At 40.0% G+C, this 17,618-nt stretch overlaps 1 protein-coding gene across 5 annotated transcripts in view; it reads left to right on the top strand.

Annotated features, from left to right (window-relative positions):
- The window catches only part of NALCN (sodium leak channel, non-selective), a 245,206-nt gene that overhangs the window by 52,459 nt on the left and 175,129 nt on the right, over positions 1-17,618 (top strand). The gene's annotated exons all lie outside the window — the stretch shown is intronic.

The raw sequence follows: 17,618 nt of genomic DNA, 5'->3' as shown, positions 1-17,618 counted from the left end.
GCTCACAGCAATGTGTTGTTTCATCCCCATGGCGCAGAACAGTAATTCAGCGAAGGTGGCAAGAGCGTGGGTGGTTGTGGCAAGATCTGTATCCGAATGGAAAATATGCAGTTACCCTGTCAGAACATTGTGGTTATCTCATGTTTACTTAACACACAAAGGTCCAACAGGAGCCTGCAGCTGTAAATTTTCATTTCAGCACAGGTAGGGAAGTCCCTTCAAATGATAAAGCATACCTGCAGGCCGTATTCTTTCTGATGCATCTCTCCGACTCTGATAAGCTTTTTTTTTTGTTTTCCCTGGCTTGAGCTCCAGACTGTTATCCTGGCCCCAACTGAACCTGAAGGTAGTAAAAAGGTTTAATGATTGAATGACTGCAATCAAAAAAGTTTTTTTGAATATTGAAAGCCTTTGCAGCTGAAATCACTTCAGTTGGTTCCCAGGCTGCTGAATATACACAATGAGCCAGAGAGTTACAAGAAATAGTCTCAGAGTCCTATTACAACAAGTACTCTGTGATACCAAATACTTTCTGAACAAAACCTGCCATTTGTGTCCTGTCTTTTTTCTCATGAGAAAGGGATAAAAAACTGATTTCAACCAACCTCCATTCTGTTTCCCATTGGAGTCAGAAATGTACCAGTTGTACCAGCACTGCTAGCTGAATAGCCCTGCTGATAGTACCTATCTTTTATATGCATTTTTTCTTCACTAGATCTCAAAGGATAACCCTGTCTGATCTCTCAGACAACCTCCACATTCCAAAGTTAGTGGCATTCTGCCATGCCTGGGTGAACATGAGCTGAGTTCTGACTAGAAGCTGAAAACATCCACACACAAGTTCTCTCATTGGAGATGGTTTGGCAGGGGAGTGTGGGATAGGTGCATCAGCAGGAGAATTATGCCTCAGATTGAAATCACCCTTCTTATCTTGACATTCAGAATTATTTGTGGCATTGAAAGCTGTTATTCTAGCTGCCTACCTGGCCACCAGGGAAAGAAGTTGCAATGCCTTAGACAAGCTTAACTGGGTAAATGATTTGAAAGAGGCTCAGAGTGCTTTAATAAAGGAGGCCAGTATGTTTTTCATGATGGAGGCAAGTTGGCAAAAATGGGTGAAATAGTTTGTCCCAGGGTGCTTGCAAAGCTGGTTGAAAAAACAGGGCTCAAACCCCTGTCTCCTGAGTCGCAGTTCTATACTTTATTAATATTTCATTCTGAGTGCTGCATTTTAAAGATCAAAGCTTGCTAATAGACTTAGAAGACTTGTCATTGTTATATTGTTTTTGACTAGAAATAGGTTAACCAGGATATACCACCTCTGAGTACAGCAGCCAGAAGTTAAGTTGAATATCCATTGAAAGCTGATTACTAAACTTCAAAATACTGGGTAAGACACAGCAGCTTTGCCACAAAATGTTAAATAAGCTTCCTCAAATTAGGAAAGTAGCATTATAACCAACAAATATATCAATATTTTATAAATCTACATTTTGTGATGCACCTTTGTATGTAGTTAACAGGTAAGTAATTCAGTAGATCTTTTATGTGTAATTATGCTGGTTTGTTGTATACATTCATTGCTACTTTACTTGCAGATATTGTTATACAGCCTGTCCTGTTGGTTCCTGTAATCTATCATTACAAAAATCACAGGAGCGTAGCAGTTTGGCAGCTACTGTATAATTAGCAGCACTTAATTTGCAGTATATGAGAACAAGCTATGCATATTTGAATTTGATAATTTCTGTTATTTTTCTGCTCTTTAAAGAAGAAGGTTTTTTTATAATTTTATTACTGGGTGAAGACCTAAAGCTGCCCTAATTGGATAGAAATTACTGGAGTTTTTTTTATACTGTGAAGACAATGCCAAGTAGTTGGTTTCTTATTTGGAAAACCCCTTTACTATGGTCATACCCTGCTTGCATTTTTGTAAATGGCTTTGGCTTTAAAAGGATGAAAATTGGAAAGATGATAGTCTAAGTTTTGGTACTTGACAATATATTTATTTTCCAAGTTTTCTATTTTTAGGTTTGAGGTGTTCTGTTTATTTGTTTTATGTATGCTTCTGTGCAAGTATGTATGTTTTGTTTAAGGAAGAACATAGTTATACATTACTGATAAACAAGGCTTGAAATGGTCTTGTCAGGGTAATCTAGGCCATTCCCTTCTGATCTGAAGCAGATTTCACAATGTTTCCAGGCAATCTATTGCCCTGCTTCATTGTATGTACTCTTTGGAAGATTTTCCTGAAGTATAACCTGAATCTTATGCAATGTAAGACCATAATTTCTTACCTTATTCACTACTGACATAGAAAAAAACTTTAAAAAAAAGCTTTTCTGCATCTTTCGAGACTATCATTATGCCTCTTCTACCCTCTATGACCCTGCTGGACTGTGTAGCTCCAAATGTTTCAGTCTTTTGCTACGGGACTTACATTTTGTACCTTAAGTTATTCTTATTGTCCCTCTCTAGACTTCCTCCAGCTGATTCACCTTTTTGTTGAAGTGCAGTATTGGCAGAATACCCCAGTAGAGTCATTACTTTATGTGGTTTTAAGCTTTATTAGTGTCTCCACATCCCAGTGAGATACTTTCCATTTTCAGAACAGCATGTTGTGGGTGATTCATGCGTTTTTCTCATTTGTTACAACTCTCATGTCCTTTTGGAAGAGCTGCCATCACTGTTTCCCATCCTTTACTTGTTTATTATTTCTTTATAAATGTAGACTCTTGCATTTGTCTCTGTTGAACAGCATACTTTACTTTTTTTCTCCTGACTATTTTTTCAATTTGCAAAGACCTTCTGGAGTTTTAGTTCTTTCCTCCTGAATACTTTAAATGCCTCTTAGCTTACTTTTATCTGAAATTTGATGAGTATAATTGATTTTCTATTAATATCAACCTGGTCAAGAGTGAAAAAGTAAGTAGAACTAGACCAAGATCAGCCTCTGTTGGAACCTCATTTGGCAGTCTACTTTTCTGACAATGTTTCTTTAATAACTGCTCATAAGGCACTCAACAAATGGCTTTGCGCCCATCAGTGAGTGGTTTCACCTGGACATATTTCTGTGTGTTGTCATGGTGAGGCAATGTTAAAAACCTTTTAAAATCAGGATGTAGACCATCAGGTGCTTCTCCTCTCTTCTGCATTTGTACAGCAATAATACAATAAAATTTGAGCAACCTGATCTAGCTGAAGATGTCCCCGCTCATTGCAGGGGGGTTGGACTAGATGACCTTTGAAGGTCCCTTCCAACCCATATGGTTCTATGATTCGTGCCATAGGTTCTCCAGTGCCTGCATCCTTTCAATATGTATTAATAATATGATACACCAGAAGTTAGTAAAGGTTATTTTTCAGATGTGGGCCACATCAGCATATATCTACAGCTCATGCCTCTGTTCTTCAACCTACATATTTCTAGACTGGATGTAGAATGAAATTCACACCAGTCAATTTTGCCAACATTACCAGTGTAATTTCTAACCAGAGTGACATTACTAAAAGCCGGGTCAGTTCTGTCTGGCTGTACCTCTAGGAAAGCTGTAAGAAACAGTCACAGAGGTCTATGTTAGAACAGTTTGTGAGACTGGAGAATTAATGAAACATTGAGTGTAGAACCAGTTAGCTAAGGCCTCAGTACCCCAAGTCCCTTTCTCTGTGTATTCTGAAGTGGGAAGAGGGAGTAGGGCAACAAAGATGATTAAGGGAGTGGAACTTCTCCCTTATGAGGAAAGGCTGAGGGAGCTTGGTCTCTTTAGCCTGGAGAAGAGGAGACTGAGGGGAGACCTTATTAATGTTTACAAAATATATAAAGGGTGAGTGTCACGAGGATGGAGCCAGGCTCTTCTCGGTGACAACCAATGGTAGGACAAGGGGTAATGGGTTCGAACTGGAACACAAGAGGTTCCACTTAAGTTTGAGAAGAAACTTCTTCACAGTGAAGGTGCCAGAGCACTGGAACAGGCTGCCCAGGGGTGTTGTGGAGTCTCCTTCTCTGGAGACACTCAAAACCCACCTGGACACATTCCTGTGTAGCCTCATCTAGGTGTTCCTGCTCCGGCAGGGGGATTGGACTGGATGATCTTTTGAGGTCCTTTCCAGTCACTGACATCCTGTGATTCTGTGATTCTATAACAGTAGAGAAAGAATAATCTACCCCCCTGGGTGAGGTGACTTCAGATGTTTCAGGTTCCAGCTGATGGGAGGCTACAAGAAGTTACTGCTTTCTTCTACCAAGTTGCTCATGAACTCAGCAGAAACCCAAGCACTCTTTCCAACACTTCAACACAGAGCTTGACTTCTTAAGTAGGTGTTGTTCTTGTACAGTGGGAGCCTTCATATTAAATGAAGTATTTTATCCATCAGGATGCTTGAAAGATTTTACGCATACTACCTGTGGGGCTGAGTGGGTGTAAGAGAAAGGATATGAATGAAAGGCTTGGCTGACTGTGGGGATGTGGGTGGCAAAGCTCTTTACTAGTGACTATACGTGCATGGTACTGTCAAGCTCTTCTCTTTCTCAGACTTCTTAGCTGATTTTGATTCAGGTTTGTATAAAAAGGTTGATGTTTCCTTCATATTAAAACAGCCTTCAGCCTTGTCCCCGACTGAGAGCATCAGGTACATTCACAGTTGGCTTGTTTCTTCTTTCTGATTTTATACTCTTGTTCCCTGTGTTTTTCCTAGCTGTGTTTAATTCCATAGGGTATAGTTGATAGGATGACAGTATCATGAAGTGTGCAAAAAATATTGAGCTAAATATTGAGAAAAATTACCTTTGTTTTGTGAATAAACCTCAGTAACTGTACAGCTCATTAGCCATGTGATTGTATTTGCCTATTTTCATCTGCTATATCTAAAAGGCATTAATATAATTGTTGAATTAAATGAGAGCATTAAAGACTTGACAGTTGAACTATGACAAATACTTCTGCTTTCCATGTCACTGTTTATCTGAGTGTCCATCTACCTTTATTCATTATTAACATGGCAGTAATTTCTGTCAGGACCACATGAGGATGTTGGTAGAGCTGTCTATGCAGGTGCTGCTGAAAGGGGTGCCACATAGACACAAAAGTGCCCGAGCCCCTGCTGTTCCTGGATACTTGGCATTTTTCCTCCTTACCTGTGCTTTCCACACAGTACAGATCCTTTTGTAACATCATTCCACATGCCTCATGGGTGCAGTCATCTGTAATCATCTACAGATGTACACTTGCAGCTACATTACTGATTTTACTCTTCATATAATCCTAGAGAATGTTTTTTCGTGATTTACAGTGCTACATGTTACTTCAAATATTCTGAAAAGAAAAATGCAGTCCAGAATGAAAGATACGTGGAAGCTAAAAAATGTTCTACAAAGTAAGGGAAATCAATTTTATGCCATGAAAGATCATTCTAAAAGGAGAAGAAGGAGATCTTATTCTATGCTGTATCATCAGCCCATCTGTTGTTTGCTAAGGCCACCGCCCTATTAAATGCTACTAATTACATTTCATACTTGCAAAAAGTATTTGACAAAGATTACCATATTAATGTCTGTTTCACATACAAGAGATAAACACACACATGTTGTATCTTAGAGACAAATATTAGAATTTCAATGGTAAGAAGTGCTTCAAAGCACATATACAAATATTACATCTATATTTATCCTTACTTGTCTTACAGTAGAAATGAACACTGTTCAATAGTACCGTGAGCCAGCAACATCATCTAATTTCATGAGCTGTAAAACAACAAGAGAGCTTTAAATCTCAGATATTTCCCACTTTCATTATAAAGCCTTTTCCTGTGTAGTATTAAAATCATAGAATCATTTAGGTTGGAAAAGGCCTTTAAGATCATTGAGTCCAGCTGCTACCTAACACTGCCAAGTTCACCTCTAAACCATATCTCTAAGGTCTACATCTTTTAAACACCTCCAGGGATGGTGACTCCACCACCCCTGGGCAGCCTGTTCCAGTGCCCAAAAACTCTTTAAGTGAAGAAAAGTTTCCTAGTATCCAATCTATACCTCTCGTGGAGCAACTTGAGGCCATTTTCTCTTGTCCTACCACTTGCTACCTGCTAGAAGAGCCCAGCCCTTCCATGCTCCAGCCTCCTTTCAGGTAGTTGCAGACAGTGATGAGGTCTCCCTTCAGCCTCCTTTACTCCAGGCTAAGCAACCCCTGTTCCCTCACCTGCTCCTCACAGGATTTGTTTTCTGGACCCTTTGCCAGACATTTGGTCTTTCCAGGTCCCTGGCATGGACAAAAGTTGCAGGTAGATTATGACTGACTAGCTGTCTTAGGCAACTGCCTAGTTTGCAAGCTCTGAGACTTTCAGGTCCACGAGGAGCAGTGAATGATCACTTGATGAACAGAATAAAAATTATATTTGTAGGTTCTTTGTTCCAAGTAGGAGATACAACTGAGAATGAAAAGGATTGCAGGGCTGTTTTCAGCCTCCTGATATGCCCTCTTCCTCCCTCCATTTCCCTTTCACACAGTCATCTCCACCTGAATCAAGCCAGCAGTGCAGATCAGCATCCCCACCACAGCCTGAATCCCTGGGATCAGAGTCATTTGGTACCTGGGATAATACAAAGCAATGAGGGGATGTAATTGTTAAGTCAGATCCTCCATTTAATTGTACCCATTAAAGTCTGAGAGATTGAGCTTTTATGAAGGAAGCCTTGGCTCAGTAATGATTTCATCAAAGTTTGTAGTGAGATTCTTATTCTACAGATGATACATACACTTGATATATGTATTTAATCTTAATGCTCTGTTTTATCCCAACAAATGCATCGTAGTATTAAATACTTTGACAAACAGGTCTAATCTTCTTCCATTTAGGCAGCTCTTTCATTCAGGCACTTGCATGTAAACTGCCTAATAAGGAGGCCTTCATCCATGATTGCAGTCTGTGGAGTTCTCATGTGGTTAACATGACAATTGATAATGATGTTAATGTGTGAAGGTGTCAGAATGTAATTAGGGAAGCTATCCAGGCTGTCTAGTGATGAAACTCACATTTTCTAAATGTGAGCCAAAAGGACTTAAACATGCCCCATTAGTCCGCTGATTAAGAAGCCAGTGAAAGTCATTATTTCAGAAATGATGATAGATTTTTGTTTTTCTCACTGGAATTCCTTCCTAGGCCATGCAGATGAAGAGCAATAGGGCCCTAACCCCAGCTGAGGCACTGTCAGGGCAAAAGACTCCTCCACTCAGGGTATTTCCCTTATTTGTTATACTGCCAATTAACATAAACTTGTAATCACTCATTCAGGTGTTGAGAAGCAAGGAAGACAAATGGTTAAAGAGAAATTTAGGGAAAACACCTTTCCTCCTTCACCTGACTCAGCTTCAGACCACACACCTCTCCTCCCTGTGTCTTAGTCCCCACTCCTCTGCTTTTGCAGCAGGTGAAGTGGGTAGAGGCGCAGGAACCTGGGGTTGGTGCATAGGAGGTTGTGGTTTTGTTTTTTTCTGTTCCTTGTTTCTTACTCTTCTGCTGCTGCTTCTTCCTTCTTAATCATCTCCTCTCCTCCAGAATGGGCTTAGACATGGGCTCCAGTCCCTTCACGGGTGTCCTTGCTCTGGGGTGTCCCCATTACCAAAAGCCTACCAGTTATGCCCACTGCAGGCACTTAAATATAATCACAAAATAGTTCAGGTTGGAAGGGACCTTCAAAGGTCATCTAGTCCACCCCCCCTGGAATGAGCAGGGACATCCTCAACTAGATCAGGTTGCTCAGAGCCCCGCCCAGCCTGGCCTGGAATGTCTCCAGGGATCGAGCATTTACCACCTCTTTAGGCAACCTGTTCCACTTTTTCACCACCCTCATTGTAAAAAATTTCTGCTTCATGTCCAGCCTGAATCTCCCCTCCTTTGGTTTAAAGCAATTACCCTTTGTTGTATCACAACAGGTCCTGCTGAAAAGTCTGTTCCTATCTTTCTTACAGACCCCTTTTAAATACTAAAAGGCCACAATAAGGTGGCCCAACTTTCTCAGCCTGTCCTCACAGCAGAGCTGTTCCAGCCCTCTGGTCATTTTCGTGGCCTCCTCTGGCCCCTCTCCAACAGGTCCATGTCTTTCCTGTGCTGAGGGCTCCAGAGCTGGACACAGGACTCCAGGTGGGGTCTCACCAGAGCGGAGCAGAGGGGCAGAATCACCTCCCTTGACCTGCTGGCCATGCTGCTTTTGATGCAGCCCAGGATACAACTGGCCTGCTGGGCTGCAAGTACACATTGCCAGCTCATGTCCAATCTTTCATCTGCACTGGAATAATAAACCTAGGCATGACAGCTTTGACCACTTTGACATGGACACATTCATAAGGTTATACAGGTTTTTGATGAGCATAGAGGAGTATAGAAAACAGTTGAAATGCCCTGTGCAGGTGAGAACCCTTTGCAATCCTCCTTGTGTTGTTCCTCTTGGGAAGTAATTCTAGTACAATGGATGTGAATGCTGTGAGAACTATGTGAACAAGGTAAACAAGTTCAGTTTGTTCCTTAGGTATAATGAACAAGTTGAAAGGGAATGAACTAATAAATCCCTGTTTGGGCTTAAGGCACAATACAGTTTTCACTGGTTGCAGCTTCTTAAGGACCTGTTTACAAGGCCATGTTTAGTTTCTCACCAGAAAAAGTTTAATAACAGAAGGCTTTCTGAGTTTGGTGGTAGTTTTTTTTTGTTTGTTTTTGTTTTGGTTTGGTTTGGTTGGTTTAGTTTTTGGGGGTTTTTTGTTTGTTGGTTTTGTTTGTTTGTTTGTTTTCTTTGGAGTGTCCTTTTATGTGGCAGGAAAAGTACTAATGAAATGCAGTAGCTAGAATTTGAATGTAGACAAATGTATTTAGGAAAACATAAGCATTTTGTTTTAGTCAGTGTCACTACCTATAAAAATAATCACCAGGAAGCTGAAGTGAAAACGTTTGATATCTCTCCTAAAACCATGCTAAAGCCCATACAGGAGTTGGTGGATTTGGTGCAGGACATACTTGTTGAAAATCTCAGCTTTTTTTGCTGTATTAATTTTAAATTCTTATAGTTTAATGCCGGATTAAAGTATCCAAGGGGTTCCTTTGGGCCTTATGGTGGATTCCGTGTATTGTTTATTCTTTAGCTTGACAGTTTTTTTCTCGGTGTTGCATGTGGCTGAGAAGTGAATGACCTGCAGTCATTCAGTGTAGGAGATGTAGTCTTTGTATTTTGCTTTGTGGTTTGTTAACTGTGTTTCTGACACTTTGATACTTTGAACAAAAGATAACAGAAAAGAAGTAATGCCAACTTTATTTTTGGCCTAATTATGCCAATGGGTTAATATTCTCTGTCATTGTAAATATCTGTGCTGTATTTTAGCATTTGTATTCTTAAGCATTGTTTGACTTTACTCCTGGTTTTACATTTTCCTGTTCTCCAAACATTTCTTTCTGACACAACATTCCTCTCAGTGATCACCTTTAATTCCATTCACTGTTCAGACACTCTTTCCTTTGAGGTTCCAAATGCCAGTTTGCATAGAGGCTTAACTTCAGAAAGCACAATAATTACCATCTTTCTGCAGGGGTTTTACCCACAAACACCCTTTTCCATTATGCTCTTCAGCAGAATGTGTAATTTTTGCCATCATGCGAGTCTGAAAGCATTGGAAGCTCTGTTCATCTTACATTATGCTTCCTTGTGTTCTTTGTTAGTATTAGATCTTGTAGAGGATACAGGATAATATCTAACAGATCAAATTTCATCTCACTGAAATTTTGTTCATACATTGGTGTCACAGTTTCTCTTATGAATGTAGAAACAACATTTTAAGGATTCTTGTCATGATCCAAAGCAATAAAGGTAGATTTTTCTCAGAAATTGGAGATTTTTCTTCTGTTTGCCAAGTCATAACTTTTTGATGCCTCGCTCATGAGTTGCCTCTCATGTTTTTATGTCACCTTGGTGGCTGAGTTACCACTTTTTCTTCTCCTCAAAGCTTCTTTTTTTGAATGCCTTATCCTCTGTATGCAAAGAATAGTATTACTAACTTACTAATTGAACAATTAAAACAATTTCAAGCATTCTGGTCCATCCTTCCCCCACTGCTGACATCCTCAGTAGTTTAGTTGATATTTTAATCTTAAAATAGAAAATATGGTTGATATAATCTTAAACTGACAGAACCGAGAGATTTGGCAATGCAGTGTGTAGAGAATTCATTTTGCTGTGAGAGAATTACTCAGGCTTGTCTCAGAAGCAAGATGATTTGATTTAATTCTTGGTTTATTGCTACATACACTTCAGCTCAGCCCCAAGAGGAGATGTGTCTTTTTGTTCAGGTACGACTCTGTTGGAACATTTGTGCTACTGCATTTGGTGGACTCAAAGACGCTCATAGTGGGTTGTTGCCTCTGCAAAGTTATTTCTTGATTTAGAGACAGTCCTGTCCTCATTATACCTGTTTTCTCCATTTTGATTTAAGTTTATTCAAGGGTTTATAAACTTTAGAATCCCAGTACCAGTTTTTAAGCCATTTCCCAGGATGACTGGATAGCAGCTGACTGTGTGGAGAGCAGACACTGAGTGATTGGCCCTTATTTACTGACTTCTTTTGATCATAAATATACTGTTATCCTTTGTAAATCACTTGCTCTCTCAGCCTGACAGGACAGGGTTTATAAACCTCTATTAACTATGTATGTAAGTGAATATCCCTGTAAATTATTATTTGAAAATACAGCTTTTCTTACTTAAAAGTTATGCAGTAAGGTTTGTAAAAAGGAGAGACATGCAGGCAATTCACTATTTCTTCCTGATGGAGATAAGATATGGCAGTTACCCAACAATTTTGAGGTAATAGTGGTTTTAGGGTGAGTAATAATTACCTCTATTTAGCAAAGATTCTTTGGCACATAGCAAAATTTAATTATTGCTGTGGAAGGACTGAATGGGCCTTTCAAACCTGGGTACTTGAACCTTCCACTGACGAGGTGTAGTTTGCCAGGCACCTTCAAATTATTTCACTATTGCTCTTTAGTATGACAATTCCATCTAAACAAGCAGAATAATTTTATGATAGAATGGAGGTTCTCTAACATAAGGCAGTGTTCCTCAGTGAGTTTCCATGGACTGTGGCTGTATGTGGAAAAGAGAAAACAGGTCATTTTCTGGTGTACAGGGAACACAGTGCCAAAATGAGCAGACTCGAGCAGGGAAAATTTTCAGTCTCTTCAAGCTCTCTGAATTCTTACTGTTGCTGAAGGGAGTCACATCTGTCGTATCATTGTTGTGTGGGTGGTTAAGTTTTACTGGAGAATGTATTAGCAAAGAGCCTTTCGTGAGAAATCTTCAGCGGATTAGAAACAACTGTGTCTTACATACATTATGCAAGGCCCTGAATTTTCAGTGGAAAGCCAATGGGCTTTATTTAAAGGCTGTATCTCAGCTGGTGGGCCTGCACGTCTGAGGTCCTGGTTTCGTATAGCCTGGCTGTGCCGTGGTCCTAGACCAGAGAGATACTTCATTTCTGCTTCTTTATTCCTGCTTGATTTCTGTGGGAGAAGGAACCCCGATATGTGGACCAGAGGCAGCTCCATTCTGCCTTCCCCGGGGCTGAGGCACCTGTGTCCTGGCACTCCACAGCACACATGAACTGGTTATACTGTGTGGTCCAAGGGCATGCCTGGTATGTAAATATTGGCTGTCACTGATGGTCACAGTGAGCTCTCTGTATTTCTCTGTTGGATGAGTAACACAGAGATACCTGTACCCACAAGTTTTCAAAAAAGAACACTGAGACAATGTTTCTGATTTTGGACAACTGAATAAGTGGCCTGAATGTGAAAATAAATAAATAAATAGATAGCAGGATCCTCCAGTTAACTCCCTTTGCTATTTGATTTTTCTGTGTCCTTGCCACTTTTCTCAGTGAGGCTGTTTTAGTTGCCTAGTCAGTAAAGACTTTGTCTTTTTTTTTAAGCAGTGATTTAATGACAAAAAAAATGCACAAATCATATCCATTGAATTAACTCTGTTGCACTAACAAATGGGATGTGGGAAGTTGTAGAGTTTTGGAAACTTTGAATAGTTCGGGCAGCACTCCAGAATTTTCATTTATTGCTGTTTTAATCCCAAAGTAATTGAGTCATGCATTAAACCAGGCAACCAGGTGAAACTAATGTGAATAGATTAGTACAGTTTTCTTGTAGTAACAGTCAAAGAAAACTCTACTGCTTCTGAGAAAATTCAGTGTAATATGTGTTAGTTTCAGCAACTAAATAGTTGGCTCTATTTTGTCTTTTGTTCTCTATTTTGTTTGTAATTATGAATCTTTCCTGGTGGCCATCTTTTTCTACTACATATAGTTTGTTATATCACTTTGTACCATTATAGTATGCTGCAGAGGATTTAACGACCTGTCTGACATCTGGGCTGTCCTTTTATCTCTCTTTCATTCCCATCTGCATCTGGGAACACAGAAACGGAATGCACACTGATCCAATATATTTTGGTTAGATTTTATTTTGAAAGCAAGCATTTTGACGTTTTCCTTCTAATACACCTCTTCATAAGTACTTGCATGATATGGATGGCAGTGTTAAAAAAAAACTTAAAATCTTGCTTGCCAATGTTAAGTAAAAAGCCTATAAACTGTCACTGATCATAAGCTGAAAAGATAGAAGAGCAAAGTGTTGCAGAAAGGCTGTCTTATTAGAAGGGTGTAAGAAAATGAAAGTTGAGGCAGGTCAAATGCAAGCTTTAATTGCATCTCATTATGTTTTTTTCTACTGTAAACTGTATCACCTCAGACATATCGATCCCTAATTGACATACAATTTCCTGTACTGTTTCTTAATTTATCTCAAGTAGCATAGTCTTAAATTCTATGTAAGTAAATTTTCCACTGTGATTAGTAGGAGATCACAAGCATAGTAACAACAACAAAAAAAAACTGCAGTAGAGCTCGCTGGCACCAGCTTTTGGATTCTTACTGAGCCACTTGAGTATGCCCACCTCTTGCTCCTGACTGTTTTGTGTGTCTAGAGGACTTATTTGGTTCAACATGAGGGTTTGAAGAGCCCTGAAGTGGAGCTTGCTGGGAACTGTGAAGGTGGAGACACGGCAGCTGGCTCTGCAGGACCGTGGCTCTTGGTGCGCCCTGAGGAAGCCCTTGCTCTGCATCCCCCAGAGTCTGCAGCGTGTCAGTGCCCACTGCCCCAAATTAGGAGTTCTATGCTCTGTAAGTCCTATTTCCACAGCTGACCTTCTCCTGCTTCCTTTCTGCTGCCCCTGCTCCAGCATAGCAAGGTCCCCCAGTGTGATTTTGAGATGATACATGCTCTGTGAAGGCAAAGGTAGAAATTTGCTGTTGTAGTGCTGCTACCATTTACTTATAATTCCTGTGGGAAGCATGAGTTAGAACACTGAGGTCTATTATCTACAGTGATATTTCTTTTTACTTTAATGCAGTGTGCTAACCAAAGGGTCAGATAACTTTGAGAGGCTAAGTAAAGCAATCAGGGGACACATGCATGCTAGGAATGCCATGGTCAAATGGAAATAAACGCATGTTAAGACCATCTTCTCAATGAGGATTTATTAAGAAAATAAATAGAAAGAACTGCTTCGAGCAAAAACAACCTCCCAGCCCACCAGTTTGCACTCTGCATGAGAATTGAATAAAGGCTTATGTCAAAGACAATAAGTGTTTGTGCGGATACTACTCACCAACTCGCAGTCTGACAAGGAAGAGAGAACAGTGTGAAAAAGCAGGAACGGGAGTTAAAGGTGTGACAGTAGTGTGGACAGCCCTAAAACAGGAAGTCTGCCTAATTTCAGCCAAAGTAAGGAGCAGGAAATTCTTAGCCAATAGGCAAAGCATGAAGTTAGGCAATTAGAAACCCATCATTCCATACCAAGAAAATTAGATCCTATCAGTTTAATTATCAGTCAGTGCCATTAAGACAATATAGCTCCACATAATGAAAGCTGCAGATACTGGATAATAGAGGTAATTGCTTTCTCAGTGGAAGATTTTCACTTTCAGACAAGAGCTTCAGTATGTGACTGGTTTACATTCTTTGACCTTCAACAGTTGCATAGTGCGTGGGACACATTGTTTTTACCCTGCCTTCTGAAATTTGGTTATTTTTTTAAAATTGGTGGAAATGAGCAAAACCACCCACTACAAATACAATCTACAATAGCCATGCAACGTGCCCTCTGTTACTGGAATTACAGCAGCTTCCCAGATCATCTTTTGATTTAAGACCTTTGATTTGGTAGCACAAGGCCAGCTTGGAGCTTGGCTTTCCCACTTCTGCCTGGGAATAAAGGGGAATAATGCTATTCCAGAAAATCTGGGTCACAGATGGTCACTCTAGAGGGGGTGGCACACACAGAGCAGCCACTTAGGTGTGACTCTCCCGCACGTCAGTTCATCTGCAGTAAGTGGCTTCACATGTGCTGCTACCCATGCAGTACCCTGTGGCGAAAGTGTACAGGCACACTCCTTCTTTATTATATAGTGCACAGTCTCAATTTATTATTCTCTTACTCAAATATTTAAATATTGAATGTTTCTTTTTTTTTTTTTTAAGCGTTTATTCCCTGCTGTTCTTAGGGACTTTCAGTAGTCACTGTGTTCTACTCTAGGGTCAATGTCATGACTTTACCATGTGAAATCTTACTATCTAGTACACAGTGTGTGGTATTGGAAAACAGTTTGCAAACTAAAAGAGTAGTATAAAATTTTGGATCCCCTGTGAAGTACTGAAATACTTCTTGAAAAAACTGTTCACTTACAGTCACTGCCTTTCTCATAGCAACTGAGAAATAATAGAATCACAGAATGGTTGGAGTTGGAAGAGACCTCTGGAGATCATCTAGTCCAACCCACCTGCTAAAGCAGGTTCACCCAGAGCAGATCTCACAGGAATGGTCCAGGTGGGTTTTGAATGTCTCCAGAGAAGGAGACTCCACAGCCTCTCTGGGCAGCCTGTTCCAGTGCTCTGGCATACTCACAGTAAGGAAGTTTTTCCTCATATTCAGATGGAACCTCCTGTGTTTCAGTCTGTGCCATTGCCCCTCATCCTATTGCTGGGCACCACTGAAAGGAGTCTGGTCCCATCCTCTTGACACCCATCCTTGAGATATTTATAATAATAAATAAGATCCCCTCTCAGCCTTCTCTTCTCCAGGCTGAACAGACCCAGCTCTCTGTTTTTCCTCATAAGAAACATGCTCCAGACCCCTAATCATCTTTGTAGCCCGCCACTGGACTCCCTCCAGTAATTTCGTGTCCTTCTTAAACTGAGGACTGAGAACTGGACACAGTTCTCCAGATGCGGTCTCACCAGGGCAGAGCAGAGAGGAAGGAGAACCTCCCTCCACTTGCTGGTCACGCTCTTCCTCATCTGTCACATAGTTACTACTTCTGTATTTTTCTGTACTTAGGACACAGTGTTGGGAAATACATCCTGATTTCTTTGCCATGGGCGAATTTTTGTTCCATGAATTGTTTCAATATGCAATAATGGCTATCTTTCATAGAATTTCTATAAATAATTTCAGAGGATAGACTCTTTAATGATACAAGCTGCTTTGGAGTTTCTCCTTAACACTCAGCAGAATTTAACACTTTTTGAAGACACGCTATTCCGTCTTCAGGGAAGGTCGGACTGGTCAAGATACGTTTTCTATCGTACTGCAGTCAGTATTTTCCACTCTCATCCAAAAGCTCCTTTAGAAAGTTATCCTCTGCTTTTCCAAGAAATGTGTATTACTGTCCCATTGCAGTTGAGGGTACCACAATGATCAGTACTTTGCCTCATTCCAGTAAGAAATTTAGACCACAGTTTATGCCTCCTAAGATTAGGTAATTAGCATGAACCCACAGTTTAAGAGTCTCAATTCACATGTGAAAACTGAGGAAACCACACAACAGTATCACCTTTTTCTTTCCACTGTGAAGAAGGTTGCAGTAACTAAGCTACCGGTTTTGGCATTTAATTTAAACAGCTACAATGAGATTGGATGACTTTGGGCCCCTGTTTCCAGCTAAGGCAAACACTTTTTTAGTTCATGATACTGAAATAATTAAATTTGAATTTTATTGCAGAAAATTCTAAAGGAGTGCAAACAGCAAATTTTCTGACAGAAGACTTCATCAGTTACCAGCAGGATAGGGACATCTGACCATTCACAGAGCATCGCTGCTCTGTGGTAATGTGTACGACATAAAAACTTTAGAAATCTCTTCTGTTTCTAAGGAGCTGACTCTATACATAAATGATTCATCTGGACAGAAGTTACCCAGGGGCTGAAAAATTCAAATAAAATAGATTAGTCGCAACAGGACTTCTGCATGTCTCTTCTCGTAAACCGTGGTATTATTTGCTTCTAAGTACCTGCCTTTGGCAGGTTTTGCATGGTTTTTATAGTGGTATGTGGACTGCTTGCATATCCTTCTCTGTTAGACAACTTTGCTATATTTACATATGAGTATTCTTTTTTACATTTATTGTTCGTCTGCTAGTTTTAGGCATTTTACTTAGAATTCTGAGGTTAAGTGACAATTAAATAACTCTATCATCATCTTTGAAACGAAAAAGCTTCAGTTGTATTACTGTTTAATCCTCTTCTCCAGAACAAGCTCTGTCTGTATTTTCTTTTTGAAATTTTTATTTTTTGCATTTCATGTAGAATCATCATTCTGCCATTACTTGGAAGTTTTCTTTTTGTCCTTGCTATCTGACACAGAACTATGGAGTGGTGATTCATGGAGGGGTAGTGGCAGTGAATAGAAATTGAGAACTGCAAAAGTCATTTCAAAACTCAGCATTCTACCATAATTACGCCATAGCCAGAGATCTGTATTTCACTGACATTCACGTATCAAGATGGCAAATGCCCTGCAAATAGCTAAGGGTATTGACTGCGGTCATTGGGGCACTAACAGAAATGCTGAAGAGTTTGGATTATCGGGGAGAATACTCTCTTTGAATAGTTGCTCTGGGGAGCTTGTAGGATTTATTTAATAGATGACTGTGTGGTTATTTCACAACCAGATTAGTCTTTGAAGTCTTTTACCTGGTCATTTTATCCAGTGAAGAATGCTGCTGCTTCTCTGCATTTACTCAAACTGTGGTTAACCTGCTTTACAGTAATTTCACAAGTGTTGTAATCCTAATCAAAATAGACTATGTCAGTTGCTTCACACCTATCGGCTTTTTTGTCCATTCCCTTCTCAAATATTTTGCCAAAATTGTCAGATATAAAGCTTCGTGTTATACCAAACTGGATAGTTTCCATCAGCTTGTGTTTCTGCAGAAAGTGCTATGAAATCCATAACACGTGCTTTCATGGATCTGCAGGCTCTTGGTATCTGCAAGAGCTATGGTTATTTTTCTTTGAAACACATGTTTACTTCCTTCTGGGCCTTAAGCAGTCCTTTATTTCAGTTAAATATTAGGGTCTTCAATAGATTTGACCCACTATTCTGACAACAGTTTTGTAGAGTGTTTGAATATTTACGGCTGCTGTAGCGAGCATTTTTGTCAAAGTATGGAGATATTAGTTTTGTGTGCAATTCACTTACCACAGATGGATGCAGGATTGCACCTCTATCTAT

Source organism: Patagioenas fasciata, chromosome 1, assembly GCF_037038585.1.
Source record: "Patagioenas fasciata isolate bPatFas1 chromosome 1, bPatFas1.hap1, whole genome shotgun sequence".
NCBI classification, from domain to species: domain Eukaryota; kingdom Metazoa; phylum Chordata; class Aves; order Columbiformes; family Columbidae; genus Patagioenas; species Patagioenas fasciata.
This window is presented reverse-complemented; position numbering and strand designations above follow the sequence as displayed.